The 15,350-nt window shown below is 42.8% G+C and overlaps 1 protein-coding gene and 1 pseudogene across 1 annotated transcript in view; both read left to right on the forward strand.

Annotated features, from left to right (window-relative positions):
• Positions 1-15,350, forward strand: part of LRMDA (leucine rich melanocyte differentiation associated) — a 923,478-nt gene that overhangs the window by 717,852 nt on the left and 190,276 nt on the right. The gene's annotated exons all lie outside the window — the stretch shown is intronic.
• Positions 1,717-1,836, forward strand: LOC136646895 (5S ribosomal RNA; annotated as a pseudogene).

Consider the following 15,350-nt stretch of genomic DNA (forward strand, 5'->3'; position numbering starts at 1 on the left):
ATAAAGTGGATAGAGAGATGCTCTTTACACTCTCACATAACACCAGGACCAGGGGACATCCACTAAAATTGAGTGTTGGGAGAGTTGGGACAGACAAAAGAAAATATTTCTTTACTCAGCATGTAGTTGGTCTGTGGAACTCCTTGCCACAGAAGGTGGTGGTGGCATCTGGCCTGGACGCCTTTAAAAGGGGATTGGACAGGTTTCTGGAGGAAAAATCCATTACGGGTTACAAGCCATGATGTGTATGTGCACCTCCTGATTTTAGAAATGGTCTATGTCAGAATGCCAGATGCAAGGGAGGGCACCAGCATGCAGGTTTCTTGTTATCTGGCGTGCTCCCTGAAGCATTTGTTGTGCCTCTGTGAGATACAGGAAGCTGGACTAGATGGGCCTATGGCCTGATCCAGTGGGGCTGTTCTTATGTTCTTAAAGGGAGCTCAGTGGTACCAGCATGTAATGATTACCAGTTTTCTGGGATTGCTAATGTGATTGATCCAGGCACTACTATCTTCACCCTCAATAGGCTTCATTAGTCTTCAATCAGACATCACACAACCCTATCTGAATAGCTATAAGAATTAATGATATTGTTTTCATTTAATGCATCTCTACGCAGGGCAGCTCAACTAAGAGGCTGACAGACGAGCTTGCTTCAAGTGGCAGGATGGAGGAGATAACCAACTATCAGGGTGTACACTATGTGCATCTGTCACCTCCCTCAGCCTACTGTCTTGGCCATGCCTCCCAGCCACTGCTCCATATTCTTTTTACTCACCCTAATTGGAAAGCAGATGATAAAGGTAGAGGGGTGACGTACTTTCTGCCTTTTGTGCCAAGAATTGTGGCTGTGGAGCTGGAAGAGAAGGAAGTGGGCATTGTGATCCCATTCCCAATGGCTCTCCTGAGCTCCTTGGAAGAGCCCTCCCTTTCTGCTTCCACTCTCACTGACATTTCTTCAAAGCGGGTTGATGTGGGGAGGATCTTTCCTATGATCCCCTCCCCTTCACGTGCTGGCTAGAAGGACCAGTGGGAGAAGAGTTATGAAGGAGGCAGTAGTGGCGATGATGGGGATGTCCAGACTTGGGACACCTGAAGCAGCTATCAGGCTTTGGCCGCACCTGGCCCTGCTTATCATATGAATATTGACACCACTCAGGGGAGAAAGAGTTGCAGAGTAGTGAGACGGATTGTCTGTGATAACTTATGTAACGCTCTGTGCAGTTCACACCCTTTGAAAAGCAGTAGGGGGTGACCAAAGGACATAATTGCAATACCTAGTGTAATACCAATATAAATGTTGAGCATGGGGAGAAGAAATGCACCTGGGAAATACCCCAAATGTAGCATCAACCAAATATTAAAGTAACAGCAAGCAAATGCTGCATCCTGACAAGCTCCTAATGGCATCTGTATCTCTTCCTCTAGCCCTGAACCCCCCCCCCCCACTTTTCCTTACCTGGCTGCTGCATCACCAGCTTCTTCTTTGATGGCATCAGTGGGACGGAGAGCCTGAGGTCTTATTTTCACCCTCCCTCCTCCCTTTCTCCTTCTTTGGCACTTGAAATTCCACTATAGAACCATCCCTTGTGGTTGTGATGTGACCATAGCAGCATTTTAGTCGGCCCTCCCTATTTGCCATTTCCACCGCTGCTGCCTGGTGAGCGAGTGGGGAGACGTGTGAATTCATATCCATCTTGGATCTATCTTAGATCCATCAGCAGCAACTGTTACCCTGCACGTGCCTGATCTTGTCTGATCTCAGAAGCTAAGCAGGGTCAGGCCTGATTAGTACTTGGATGGGAGACCACCTGGGAATACCGGGTGCTGTAGGCTTATACCATAGTCTTTCGAGACTGAAGGTTGCCAACCAGATCCATCTTCATCTAAGTCAGTGAAGAACTAAAGGAGGAATAATCCAATTTGGAATAGTGGTACACTGGGTCATTTTCAAAGTGCAGTGACATCACTATTGAGAGTGACATCACTATTGAGAGCAACTATTGTTGCTATGCGTGCAACAAAGAGGTTTTCCCACATCCCCCCCCCCCATCCCTTGGAACCTGGTTCATGCTTCTGGGGGCTATTAGACACAGCCAGCTGTAAAAGAGAAGGTTTCAGTGGGAAAATAAATGACTGCAACCAATGACTGTTGTATACACGTCTGTAAAGTATATCTATATAATTGGGGAATTAAAGGAAGTTAAGTTTAATTTATTTTTAATTACAATTTTTACCCTACTTTAAGCAAATATGATTCTGGAAATTAAAGGCTGCTTCTCATGGGTGACCTTGTAGGAGTTTGTTAAGACAGATGCAAATGTAACAGGGGTGTTTAAATGCATGCAGACGTTTCCTTGAGAAAACCCATTAATGATATGACTCAAAGCAGCATTGGCGTCCAAGAATCTTTTCTCCCTGTATCTGAATGGTGCTTCTGCACATATCTTTGCATATGGATTCTCCTTGAAAGAGCAGCCTCCTTTCTTCAGGTCTTTTTAAAAAAAAAAAAAAAAAATTAAGGGCCTTTCTACCTTCCCTGCCCCCACCATAATTTGAGTGTTATTGAGACTATGTTTAGGGACAGATTTGTGTGACAAATGGCCCAATTCTCTGGTGGCCTTATGCTGACAGAACTTGTGGTCCATCAGCGTAAGGCCTTAGTTGCCATCATGCAAGTCACTTTGACAGTGGGTGGCTCACCAGCAATGGCATGGGAATAGGGAAGACTTGTGCCACCAGCAGTGGGCTGCTAAACCCAAGCTGGAGCAGGTAGGTCAGCGATGGAGGGGGTTCAAGGGAGGATTGTAGGCAGTTTGGGGGTGGGGCTGGGGCAGGCTGGGTTGGTTTGAAGCAGGGAAGGGAAGATCTCAGCAGCAGTGTACAAAGTATCTCCCTAAATAGTGGGCTCAAGTATGAGGAGATGCATTAGAGGCCAGCCAGCCTATGGGGAGGTAAGTGAAAAAGATCTTTACTTGCCTCTGCCAGGCAGTCTAGTCGCTCCCCCCCCCCCATAGCATGCAGCATGCACTTCATCAGTGGCACTGCTATGGACTGGCAGGGGTGAAGATTGGGCTACCAGTCCCATGGTTGAATTTGAATAGTGGATCATTCCTATGCATACTTTGTGTTTTTGGGGTGTGGAATTGGAGAGACCTGGGTTCAAATCCCTGCTCAGATATATAGCATGCTGGATGACCTTTTGCCCATTCACTTAACCTACCCTCCAGGTTTTGGTATGACTATTTCATGTATATATCCTTGGGAGAAAGTGAATATACATGCGATACTCAGAGAAACAGATATGTGCTGTATGCCAACCAATAAAGAGTTTGGTGCTGTAAGCAAAATATTCTATAGAACATTTTCTGCAAAATATGCTGTAGGCAAAAAAATGTAACCTCACTTCAGGTTCAGGTGGGATTTCTGGACTCAATTTGGTAGAAAATTGGATGAAAGAGATCTTGGCCTGATCCAGCAGACTGTTCTTATAAGGGTCTCCTTCTTTGTGCTCTCATTTTTACAAACACTCAAGCTAGCAACAACCTGTAATGTTTGTTCTTCATATCCACATGGTTCATGGCTACTCCACCTGTTTCTAAGAACTAGGTCTCCCATCTTCGCCCATCTTCTTTTCCTTCTTTGTTTCTTACCTACTTCTTACCTACTTCTGAGTATTAGAAACACTTATGCTAATATAGCTTTGCAGTTAGACCTCCCTCTGTGTCATGCTGCCCTCTAAGGCAACCATCTCAGTTGCTTTGTGGTAAAGCTAGCCACAGGGATGGACTGGAGTCACCATGGCAAGACTCTTGCCTGGCCCCACCCCTTCAGTTTGACTTGTGCACAAGTCAGTTTCCCCCCTGACTTCCCCACCTCCTCCTTTTCTCCCTCCTGGGGTTCTCCAACCACTCCTAAGGCAAAAACCCTACCCCCATGCCTTGGGCTCCTCTTTCTACCCTTTCTTCGTCCAATGATCATCAGTTCCTTCAGAGAGAGCCTGCTCCCACCTCCCCCCCCCCTTGTTTGATGCAAAACCAAAACATTAATCCTTCCCTGCCATGGCTAGAACTTCCCTGCTGCTTGCCTGATCTGAATGACAGTCCCACAAGGTCTTTCATGCACTGAAAAAAGTGAGTAAGCATTCCCACTGACTCGCTGCATCAAGTTGTTCACATTCATGACTCATTTCCGAGTCAGTGGCCTCAGACTTAAGCAGTGCTGGAGTCATCGACATGGATGACTCGAGTGTCCACGAGTCAGCGAAACGTGCGTGTTTTTGCAGCTCAGACTCAAACTCACTTAACTCAAATTCCCATCCCTGGCTAGTCCTCTGTCTCCCTATTTTATATACAAAAAAATCAAATGGTTGTATTTTTTTTTAACTACTGGGATGGCATGTGATAGTTAATACCTTTACATAATAAAAGTTTCCTCATTTATAATTGAAGTTCTTATTTCTAATGCTTTGTTGTTGTTTTTAAAAAGTGTGTGTGTGTGTGTGTGTCTTTTTGAGTTTAGATAATTTGTATCCTAGGCATTTGGGATATTATGGTGAGCCACGCAAATTTTATATACGCAGAGTCGTCATATAAAATGTCACTCTAATCTGTTTATGATTGCCTAATGACTGAAGCGTTTTACCATTTGTGTGGGATATTGTGTAACTGAAGTTTTAATGGGTGGATCGGTAACACCTGGCTGTCTGGAATGCTTTTTCATTTTCCCTCAGTTAGATACTGAAATACATTTCTGGAAGATTCAGGGAGTGTTATGTGACATATAAACTCTTAAAAGAATATTAGATCTTTATACCGTAATGGTTGGTGGAAGAAATGTTTGCAATAGTTTAGCATTTGTGCTGTGAAATAGAAGAGTTTTAAGGCTGGTTTGTGGTACTTCCCTTCTTCCCCCTGTGAATTTTCTCCATACAGATCTGGCATACATATGGAGAGTTGGGGCACAATCCTAACCAGGTCTACTCATGTCCTATTTTGTTCAATGGGGCTTACTCTCAGAAAAGTGTGGTTAGGATTGCAGCCTTACTTAATTTTGGTTTTAAAAAATCTGGATTAGATTGGGGGACAGAGACCAGGTGAATCAAGAGATGAAGTTTGTGGACTTCCAGAGGGTCTGAAGATGAACCTGGTAAGAAAAAAACATTCTGTCCATAATTTGAGTCTTATTGAGACTACGTTTAGGGACACACAGAGTATACTTGGTGCAAATATGATTGGCTGAGCATGTGTCTGGGCTCTAGGGAGGGAGAGGTAAAGAAATGATGTGGGAAGTGATTGTGAGAGCAATCCTAGGGTTCTAACTGCTATGCCTGTACTTGGATGCTCCTCAGAAGAATTTACAATAAAAATAAATAAATGCCTATACTTGGATACTCTTCAAAAGAATTTACAGTAAAAAAAAATTGAATTTATATAATATTTTCCCCCCAATAATCACAAACATATGCTCCCCACAGTGGAACATCAGAGCCTGTGTCCATTGACTTCCTTTTAAAATTAAATTTTCTGTGTGACATCTAATATTTCTTTGGCTTAATGTTCTAATAACCATGCAGCTGTTGTTTTCCTTGCCTTCCTTGTTACCAAGCGGGTAACTTCATTTATAAGTGCATATCGTGAGCAAATTATTTTTGCATACAGATTAATATAAATGCACTGAATGTATACAAAGTTGATTTTAAAAGATTGTATTACCATACAGAATCTGTATTTTCTCAACTACCTGAAGAATGAAAAGCAACACTTTTAAATAGTGGAGAAAATGCTTCTAAAGCATTTGCATTGCTTTATTTTTAAAAACTGTAGATGAGATCTTTAAATCTATATTGTATTGTGCTAGTGACAGAGAACCCTCCAACATTGATTGGTTGAACTACTGTGAGGGCACAGGATATTCATGAACATACCATCTGTTCACTGAACAAAGTGGTCAACCACAAAATATTCACGGTTCAGTTTCTGTGACAAGGAATCATTTGGAAGAGCTGGAAACCGATGGGGAAAAAAATCTGGTAACTGTGCATTAGGGAGAGAGGACAACCTAGGTTATAGGTATAGCCCTGGAGGGGGCTCCTACACATTTAATAGTTGCATAGGGGAATTTGATCAAGTGTTGCCTCCTCCTTTACTATAGATCAGCTATTTTCTATTTTTTTCATCTCACGGCACACTGACTGGGCACTAAAATTGTCAAGGCACACCATCCATTTTTTGACAATTGACAAGGCACACTGCACTGACAGCAGGGGCTCACACCCCCCAGTGGCACTACTAATATACAATCCTCTCCCAAACTCCATGGCACACCTGCAGAATATCTGCGGCACACCGGTGTGCCACAGCACAGTGGTTGAAAACAGCTGCTATAGATTGTGACCTTCTAATTTTAAGTGAACAGTTTACAGTCAAGAGATGGTGAGATGGGGTACTGAATTGTACATATTGATTAAAACTAATCAGTCACGTGTGTTACTGCAGGTCTCTAGTCGGCAAATATTTCTTAAATAGAACAAACCAAATTTTAGCTTTTGAACTCCCTCACAGCTGCCTGCTATGAGGCGGAGATGCAAAACTAAAGAAATTTGAATCAATGAGGATGGGCAGAGCAAGAGCCTTGATGGATACCCCTGCTGACCAGTTGGCATTGCAAACACATCAGCAAGGCAGTTCTCTGAGACAAAAGAGAAATCCTGCCATAGGGCTTTCTTTGATGGGAACATTGAGGGCAAGGCACTGAGGAATCTATTTCTACATTGGGCTCTTACTTTGAGCCATCTGTCTACTGCTATGTACACCTTCATTCTGTCAGGTTTTTCCTTCATTCTTTGCTTTCCAAATCATACCCCCCATCTCCCCTTTCCAAACTAACTTTTTTTACAGGTTATCACTGTACTGTATTTCATTCCTTCCTTCCCTGGTTTTACCTAGGTGACGCGGAGGGGGGGTTGGCATATGCAGTTTTCATTTTAACCTTCTATCAGTCTGCTTCACTGCATGTATTCCCCCTATCCCCTGTTCTTCCTAATCTAGCAGCTGGTGTCCCTGAAGCAACCTTCCAATTCTGTGTCCCCTGAGCTGCCCTGTGATTTAGGGTGAGTTGCTGTGCCAAGGCAAAGGTAAGCATTTCTGCTGCTGCCCAGATATACCTCCCCCCTCTCTCTTCTTTCAACAATTCTCATCTAAATGATGGTTTCCCTCTACCAGTCTCCCTCTCTTCCTTCATCTGTAATATTTCACTGCTCTATTCTCACCAGCCACCACCTGGTTGGCATCTCTCCTCATCCCCACTTTGGAGGGTAAATGGCAGCTGCTAGCCAGTGGTGGCTGGAACAAGTGATTTCCCAGTGTGCTCTTGATTTTCTGCAGTGACAAGCACTCCCCATAGGGACAGATCTTCCCTGGGATTAAGGGTGCCTGAACAAGACTAGAGTTGTGAGTGTATTCCAGGACACATTATCAGTGAACACACAGGTCCTACAGATCTGGCTCTTTATCAACTGAGTGAAACTTTACACATGCCCAAGAATTCTTTGCCATCTGCCTGAGTTCCTTGATGAAAATGTCAATGTAGAAATTGTTCCCTGAATGTAGAAAAATGGCTTCTATAGTTTTAATTAATGTCGATTGTTATTGGTAAAATACAAGAACATAAGAACAGCCCCGCTGGATCAGGCCATAAGCCCATCTAGTTCAGCTTCCTGTATCTCACAGTGGCCCACCAAATGCCCCAGGGAGCACACCAGATAACATGAAACCTGCATCTGATATAGCCTATTTCTAAAATCAGCCGGTTGGACATACACATCATGTCTTGTAACCCGTAATGGATTTTTCTTCCAAAAATTTGTCCAATCCCCTTTTAAAGGCCTCTAGGCCAGATGCCATCACCACATACTGTGGCAAGGAGTTCCACAAACCAACCACACGCTGAGTAAAGAAATATTTTCTTTTGTCTGTCCCAACTCTCCCAACACTCAATTTTATTGGATGTCCCTGGTTCTGGTGTTGTGTGAGATTGTAAAGAGCATCTCTCTATCCACTTTATCCTTCCCATGCATAATTTTGTATGTCTCAATCATGTCCCCCCTCAGGCGTCTCTTTTCTAGGCTGAAGAGGCCCAAATGCCGTAGCCTTTCCTCATAAGGAAGGTGCCCCAGCCCAGTAATCATGTTAGTCACCCTCTTTTGCACCTTTTTCATTTCCACTGTGTCCTTTCTGAGATGTGGTGACCAGAACTGGACACAATACTCCAGGTGTGGCCTTCCTATCGATTTGTACAACAGCATTATAATATTATCTGTTTTATTCTCAATACCTTTTCTAATGATCCCAAGCATAGAATTGGCCTTCTTTACCGCCGCCGCACATTGGGTCGACATTTTCATCGAGCTGTCCACCACCACCCCGAGATCTTTCTCCTGATCTGTCACAGACAGATCAGAACCCATTAGCCTATATGTGAAGTTTTGATATTTTGCCCCAATGTGCATGACTTTACACTTACTTACATTCAAACGCATCTGCCATTTTGCTGCCCATTCTGCCAGTTTGGAGAGATCCTTCTGGAGCTCCTCACAATCACTTCTGGTCTTCACCACTCAGAAAAGTTTGGTGTCATCTGCAAACTTAGCCACCTCACTGCTCAACCTTGTCTCTATCATAGACCCTGGCTATGTCATGCAAGATATTTTTAAACAATGGTGTTCTAATGAAAAATGGTAGAGTGGCAGCCTAAAAGCTAAAGTAAATGGGCATCCTAATTATAATTTAATCTTTATCCTGTGGGTGATATAGTGGTGTTTTGCTTTGAGTTCATTCATTGATAGAGAAAAACAATTTTTGCCCTTGGTTAAAATGGTGCTTTTAGTGTCTATTATTCCATACCTCAGACTCTCAACTTGCAGGGTCATCTACATCTTTAATATTCAACCTCATGTGCCACTTTCAGCTGGAGGCTTGCTGGTATGAGTCATTAACCACCGGTTGGATGTAACCTTGCCATGTCTTACACACAGCTGCACACGAGCCTCTGGTACTATACAACAGGCTTTCGGCTCATACCATGCAAATAACAAAGGTCGTTTAACTTGTGATCAGTGATCATATGATCCATTTACAGGGTGCAGGTTCAGTCAAGTAGAACTGGTAAATCATTAAAAAAATGCACTCAACCCTCTTCCTGCTGAGTAGAACATCATGCTAACATAATTCTCCCCACTCTCCCTAAGCAGCTCATGATATGTTATTAGTAGACTTAGTTGGTGCTGCAGTAGGTTTTCAAATAACCAGACACATTTACTAGCTATGCAAGGCCATTAGAAGACAAGGAATTTACTGGGTGCTTGCTATTGAAGTTGGGAAACTGTGTTTTATAATGCAATGCAATTGGGGGCTTGGGCTGGTAATAACACTTTCCACAAAAACATATTTTAAAACATAATTAACATTCTAAAACAAGAACAGATCATCATCAGTTGTTAAATTAAATTTTGAGTCACCTGCTCAGTAGAAATATCTGAGGGAAACAAAAAATACCATTTTTTTTTTTCCAAATGAGGCTAGCAAATATTCTCAGGGCTTTTTGTTGCTCATTCCAAAAAGCCACCCTCTCTGATAACTTCTGCCATTAGTTTAAATCTTGCACAGCCGCATGGAATGGCATTTGAGTACTTTTGAAATCGTAACGGGCAGCCCAATCCTGAGCTGTCTGGGGCACCCAGCTTCGGCGGCACCGAAAATGGCTGCCACTGCATCCTACACGCCTCAGGCTACTGTGGGCGGAACCTTGGGAGAAGGGGACTTTCATCCCCTTCTCAGGTAAGGGAAGCAGCCCCGCAATGGGGCTACTCACTTTACGTAAAGGTAAGATAAAGATAAGGTAAAGGCATTAGTGTAGGGCTCGGAGCTCCACCAGACCTGCCTTTCTGCCTCCCCGCTCCCTCCCTGTCACACCTCCCACCCGCCCTCTCCCCATCACGCCTCCTCCCCGCCTGCTCTCTGCCCTCCGCCTGCCTTCCCCCTCCCTGTCACACCTCCTCCTCGCCTCTCCCCCCGCCCCCGCTTTTCTCTCCATGGCTCAGCTGTCTGTGAGACCGCCAAGCGGTGGAGGTTGGGTGGGCTAGCACGGGTAGAACCTGACGGTAAGCAAGGGCAGTAGCCTGGCCTCCTCCTCACCTCTGCCTCCGCCCCCGCTTTCCTCTCCATGGCTTGGCTGTCCGTGAGACCGCCAAGCGGCGGAGGTTGGGTGCCCGGCCAGCGCTAGACGAACACAGGTGGTAGCCTGGAGGTAAGCCTCGCAAACATGCCTTACAGCATGTTTGTGACAGTGCGCTCCAGTGGAATGCTGGAGCACCGAGCTCATGATTGGGCTCTTAAATAGCTCCTGTGGAAAATATTTCATATATAGCCATTGCCAATCAATATAAAATGAATTGGTAAAAGCCATTTTTTTTAAAGACTTTCTTGGCCAATCTCTTGTATTGTCGTAGTAGGGGTTGTCAATTTTCTGAATTGAGAGCTAAGTACATATTTTGTTTTAGATTTCTAAGAATTTGCACATTCCTCTCCATAAGTCCCTGAGTTTATAGATATAGATCCTCCTAGGACAATATTTCCTCCCCACATGTAGTGAGGAAGATAGTCACTTCCCATCACTTCCCCCCAGGTGAATATCTTGCTGAATATCTCCGTGTGGCCAGATTTTATGTATTTATTTCTGAATTTTATACTCCACAGTATACCCTACTTCTAACCAAACAAGGCTCATGAAGTTGATGTTGCAAACTATATTGTTATGTCATTTTGTTATTCCATCAGATTTGATCGTGCATCTGAGCCTAAGGTTTTTATTCATTTATTCAGAATGTTCCTTTAACCAGTTATTTTAAAGAGCAGCAGTTGTGAATGAACACTAAGACGTTTTCACCTGAAGAATTTTGGTCATTGGGACAATGATTTTTGAAACCAGATTTCTTACAAGTGGGGAAACGCAACTGTGTGCTATTCAGCTAGTGGTATATGTACCACTAATGGTATTTCAAATATGGCAAGCAGTCGCCACTGCCATGGTGACTATGTGGTACTGCTGCATTCAGTGTGCCTCATCAGATGTGGAGGTAACGGGGACACTGGTATGCTCTTGGCCTGGTGTGGCTGAGGAGTAGCCTGGCCCTTCCAAAGAGTTTAAGGAGAGTGAAGGAGCAATCAGGAGGCACCAGCAACTGAAGAAGTCTCTCCTTCACGGGGCAGACAACTATGCAGAAAACCACCTGCTGTGCACAGCAGCTGTCTCTGGTGGCAGTGAAACTCACAAAGGTGGAATTCCCAAGGGTAGCACTTGCAAAAAAAATTAATAGAAACTGAAAAGCAAGCAAGTGACATTCTGAGTAATAAGACATTGATTGTCAAACTATGGGTCTGCGATCCGCCTGTGGGTGGTGGTTTGGTGGTTTGCAAAACTGACAGGGCAGATTAAACTATGTCAGTGGTTTCCAAACTGTGAGCCATGGTTCCACAGTCCACAAAAATCCACCATCCTATACAATGTATAGGATTGTAGTCACAGTCAAAGGCCCAGTAGGTCAAGGGTACCACCAGTTGAAAAAGTTCGGGAAGCACTGGGCTATGTGTATCAAGGTTTAAACAAGCTGCTACTTGGGGGGGGGGGTAGTGCTGCCCAATCATCATTACAGCCCCACCCTTTGGCACTTATAAGGCAGCAGCCTCTAGGACCTCGAAAAAGTTTGGGAACCACTGATCAAAGAACAAAATTTGAGGAATGTCCTTTCATAAAAATTAGCAGCGATTTGAAAAAAGAATATATCATTAGGCAATGTGAAGCTATCTCAATTGGCGTATTTGGGGATAATGTTAAAGGGCACCAGACTGTTGATTCTGTAGTTTATTGTTATATTTTTACCACCACGGGGGGGAGGGTGCCATTTGGGGTGGTGTTTTTTAAGATAAAAAAAAATGCAAGATACATTCCAAAGTTCCAATCTTTATGTAGAATTCACACTTGGCCTAGATTAGGAGTTACACTGTTGCATTGACTATATCCTGCTGTTGGTATTTTACACCGCCACAGATTAAGACTCTACAGTGAAATGAGATCCATATTAGCCCTTTCCATTAATCAGAATATTGCACGTTCAGCAGCCATGATAATGGGTCATTTATACATAAGGGGATAGAATCATTTTTTGTAATCATGAAGCAAATTAAATGCAAACAACAAGCTATTGAGGGTTGTGTATATAATCAGGCCAACAAGTGCAATTATACATTTCAGTTGGTGGCTGTCTTAAAGGCCCAGGAAGCAGAAGAATGATCTTGGCTTTGGTGGCCTTTCAACCAAAAATAGACACAGGCTATGAGGAGAATTTGCACATTTGTGAAGGAGAATCATGAGAGTGAGAATTTCACCTACGATGGCTAACTATAGTCCCCATTTTTACTAAGGGCCATTTCTCACATTATGTGGCATCAAGCCCAGATTTGTCACAAGTCTAGAGCTGTTTTGAGATGTTTATCACCCAGGGGAGATGAACACATGAAAGGCTTCCTCAGAACACATGTGCCCCTCTCTTCCTTTCCAAATTTATTTGAGGTGAGTCTTGGGAAGCTCACTCATCTAGCCTTTTATTTCCAAAACCTCAGTAAAGGTGCTTATTTTGTTTTTTGTTTGACACAGAAGTGTAACTGCTTACCATTTAAAAATAAAAGTGCCCACTTATTCTTAGTAGTAGGAAAGGACATTTTTACTTTATTTTTCCCTGTTAAAATAATACAATAACCAATACATCCCTGTAATATTCACACACATGTTGTTAACTACCAGCCCACCTGTTAAAAAAAGAAAAAAGAAAGAGAAGCAAGAAACCTTGTGGGAAGAGCTGCCATCCGAACCCACTCAATTTAGTTCAGGATTTTAAAAAAAAACCACAGGATTAATAACAAGAACAAATTTCTAGATTTCCATTGGTATAATGACTGAGTAGAAGTTGGGTAGAAAGCAGTTATGCAGCAATCTAATGCAGATCTCCCCAAATTTGGAACACCCTCCCAGGTGAATTATAATCAGCTGTCTCCCTGGACACTTTTCAGCGGGGTTTGAAAACTTTTTAATTTCAAACAGCTTTTAGTGGGAGGGCGGGGTGGAGGGAAGTTTTTGACAGTTGAAGATATTGGGGGGCCACCTGTACTTTTATGACTTTTTATCTATTTGCCTGATTTTAATCTGCTGTTTTTGGCCACTGTGAGTTTAAGTGTTTTTATGCATGTTTTATTATGTATTTTTAAATTTGTTGTAAATTGCCTTGAGTACCTGGCTTTGAGCCTGGAGAAATGTGGTATAGAAATATTCATTCATTCATTCATTCATTCATTCATTCATTCAAATAAATAAATAAATAAATAAATAAATAAATAAACAAACTATGATAGCTAAAATGTAATATCCATGTTTAGAGGCAATGTACTTCTGAATACTACATGGTGAAGGACAAACAAGGAAGGGTAGTATTGCTTTCCTACTATTGGGGTTTTCAAAGGAATTCTATGAGGACTACTGAAAGAGAATGCTGGACTATATAGATTCTTGAATGATCCATCAGAGCTCATGTTATGTTCTTTTCTAATGAATCTTCTTCACTCTGTCAAGGGGCTCATCACACTGAGAGAACTATGGACCTGCATTAGTTTATTGAGTTTATTGTTCATTCCTTATCAGTTTTATTCTTATCTTATATTAGCAAGGTTCCTGCAAATAATAAAAAATACTATGCATTTGCTATAGACTAGAGTAGGGGTGTCCAAAGGTTTTGGCAGGAGGGCCACATCTTCTCTCTGACACTGTGTCGGGGACCGGGAGAAAAAGAATTAATTTACATTTAAAATTTGAATAAATTTACATAGGTTTACATAAATAAATATATTAAAGATGAACTTACATGAATGAATGAAGGTCTTGAAATAGCTCAAGGCCTATAAAATGCCCTGCACAAAGCAAGGCTGGCCTTTCCTTTGCTGCCGCTACTGCATCACAAACATGAAACAGCAAGCAGTGGAGGGAGCCCTCATTCCACAGCTCACATGAGAGGTCAAACAGTTGCCCTCACACTGAAAGCAGTTGCATCGGGCCAGTGTGGGCTGCAGCAAGTCTCCGGAGGGCCAGAGGCTCATTGGAGACTGGGGGCTCCCTGAGGGCCACATTGGGAGTCCTTAAGGGCCGCAAGTGGCCCCAGGGCCGGGGTTTGGGCACCCCTGGACTAGAGTATAGCATTTTATCAGTGGATTTCAAAGCAAATAGAAATCTAAAGAGCACACTGGAGAATCTGTATAAAATTCCCACAAGAATTTTTAATTTTATATTAACCAGACACAAAGTGTTGCCTATAGGTTTACTGTTAAAATTACATTACTTAATTAAAATAATTTCAATATCTGTGATATTACTTTCACAATATTTCACATGCAATGCTTCTTTTAATTGTTTAGTTCACCAGCATCTGTTCTGTAAACAGTAATTAATAGAAGGTGAATTCAAAAACCTAAATTAGCAATGAGTTACAATTTTTTAAAGAAAAAAGGGGATTTTTTAAAATGTCGTTTGCATATTCAAAAGTGCTCGACACAAACCTCCTCTCATGAGCTGACTGTTTCTGCTTCCTTCCACATTCTTTTGCCCAAGATTCCTGAAGAATGGAAAACTGATGAAGTTTAGGGGGTTAGTTCAGTGGAACATCTCGTGCTGATCATCTGAACATCATGGAATAAGTAACATCTGATTTAGCACATCTGGATCTACAGTTTCCACATGTTATCAGTGGCGCTTCTTTTTTTCTTGCTGTTGCATTTGCGTGAATTGCTTCTAAGAAGTGGCAGCTGGATCCATGGACGAACGTGTTTAGATTTTGTTTCCTTCATTCACCTATGTATCTGCAAGTGCCCAGGCCACTTCATGTGGAGCAATTGAATTAGCCTTTAATCTGATACTTGCTATCTAATTAAGCAAGATATTTGCTTTATCTGATACTTGTTCAAAAAGTGTTGCCAAGTCTCAATAATGATCTGAAGTTTCAGTTTCAGTTGCCTTGAAAGAGTCTCTAGGGCAGGGCGGTCCAACTTTTGGCAGCCGGGGGGGGGGGGCTGCATGACCCTTGTGGTAACCCCCAGCTATGCCAACTTGGAATAAATTGGCAGTGACGTGATGATGTCACTGCCAATTACTTCTGTGTTCAGAGTCTGCCAAAGTCATTCAGCAGGCTCAGAATGTGAGGAGAGGAGGTGGAGGTGGGTGCAGCAGGGCTGTTTGATCTCCCTACCACACCA

The sequence above is a fragment of the Tiliqua scincoides genome, chromosome 3 (genome assembly GCF_035046505.1).
Source record: "Tiliqua scincoides isolate rTilSci1 chromosome 3, rTilSci1.hap2, whole genome shotgun sequence".
Classification (NCBI taxonomy): domain Eukaryota; kingdom Metazoa; phylum Chordata; class Lepidosauria; order Squamata; family Scincidae; genus Tiliqua; species Tiliqua scincoides.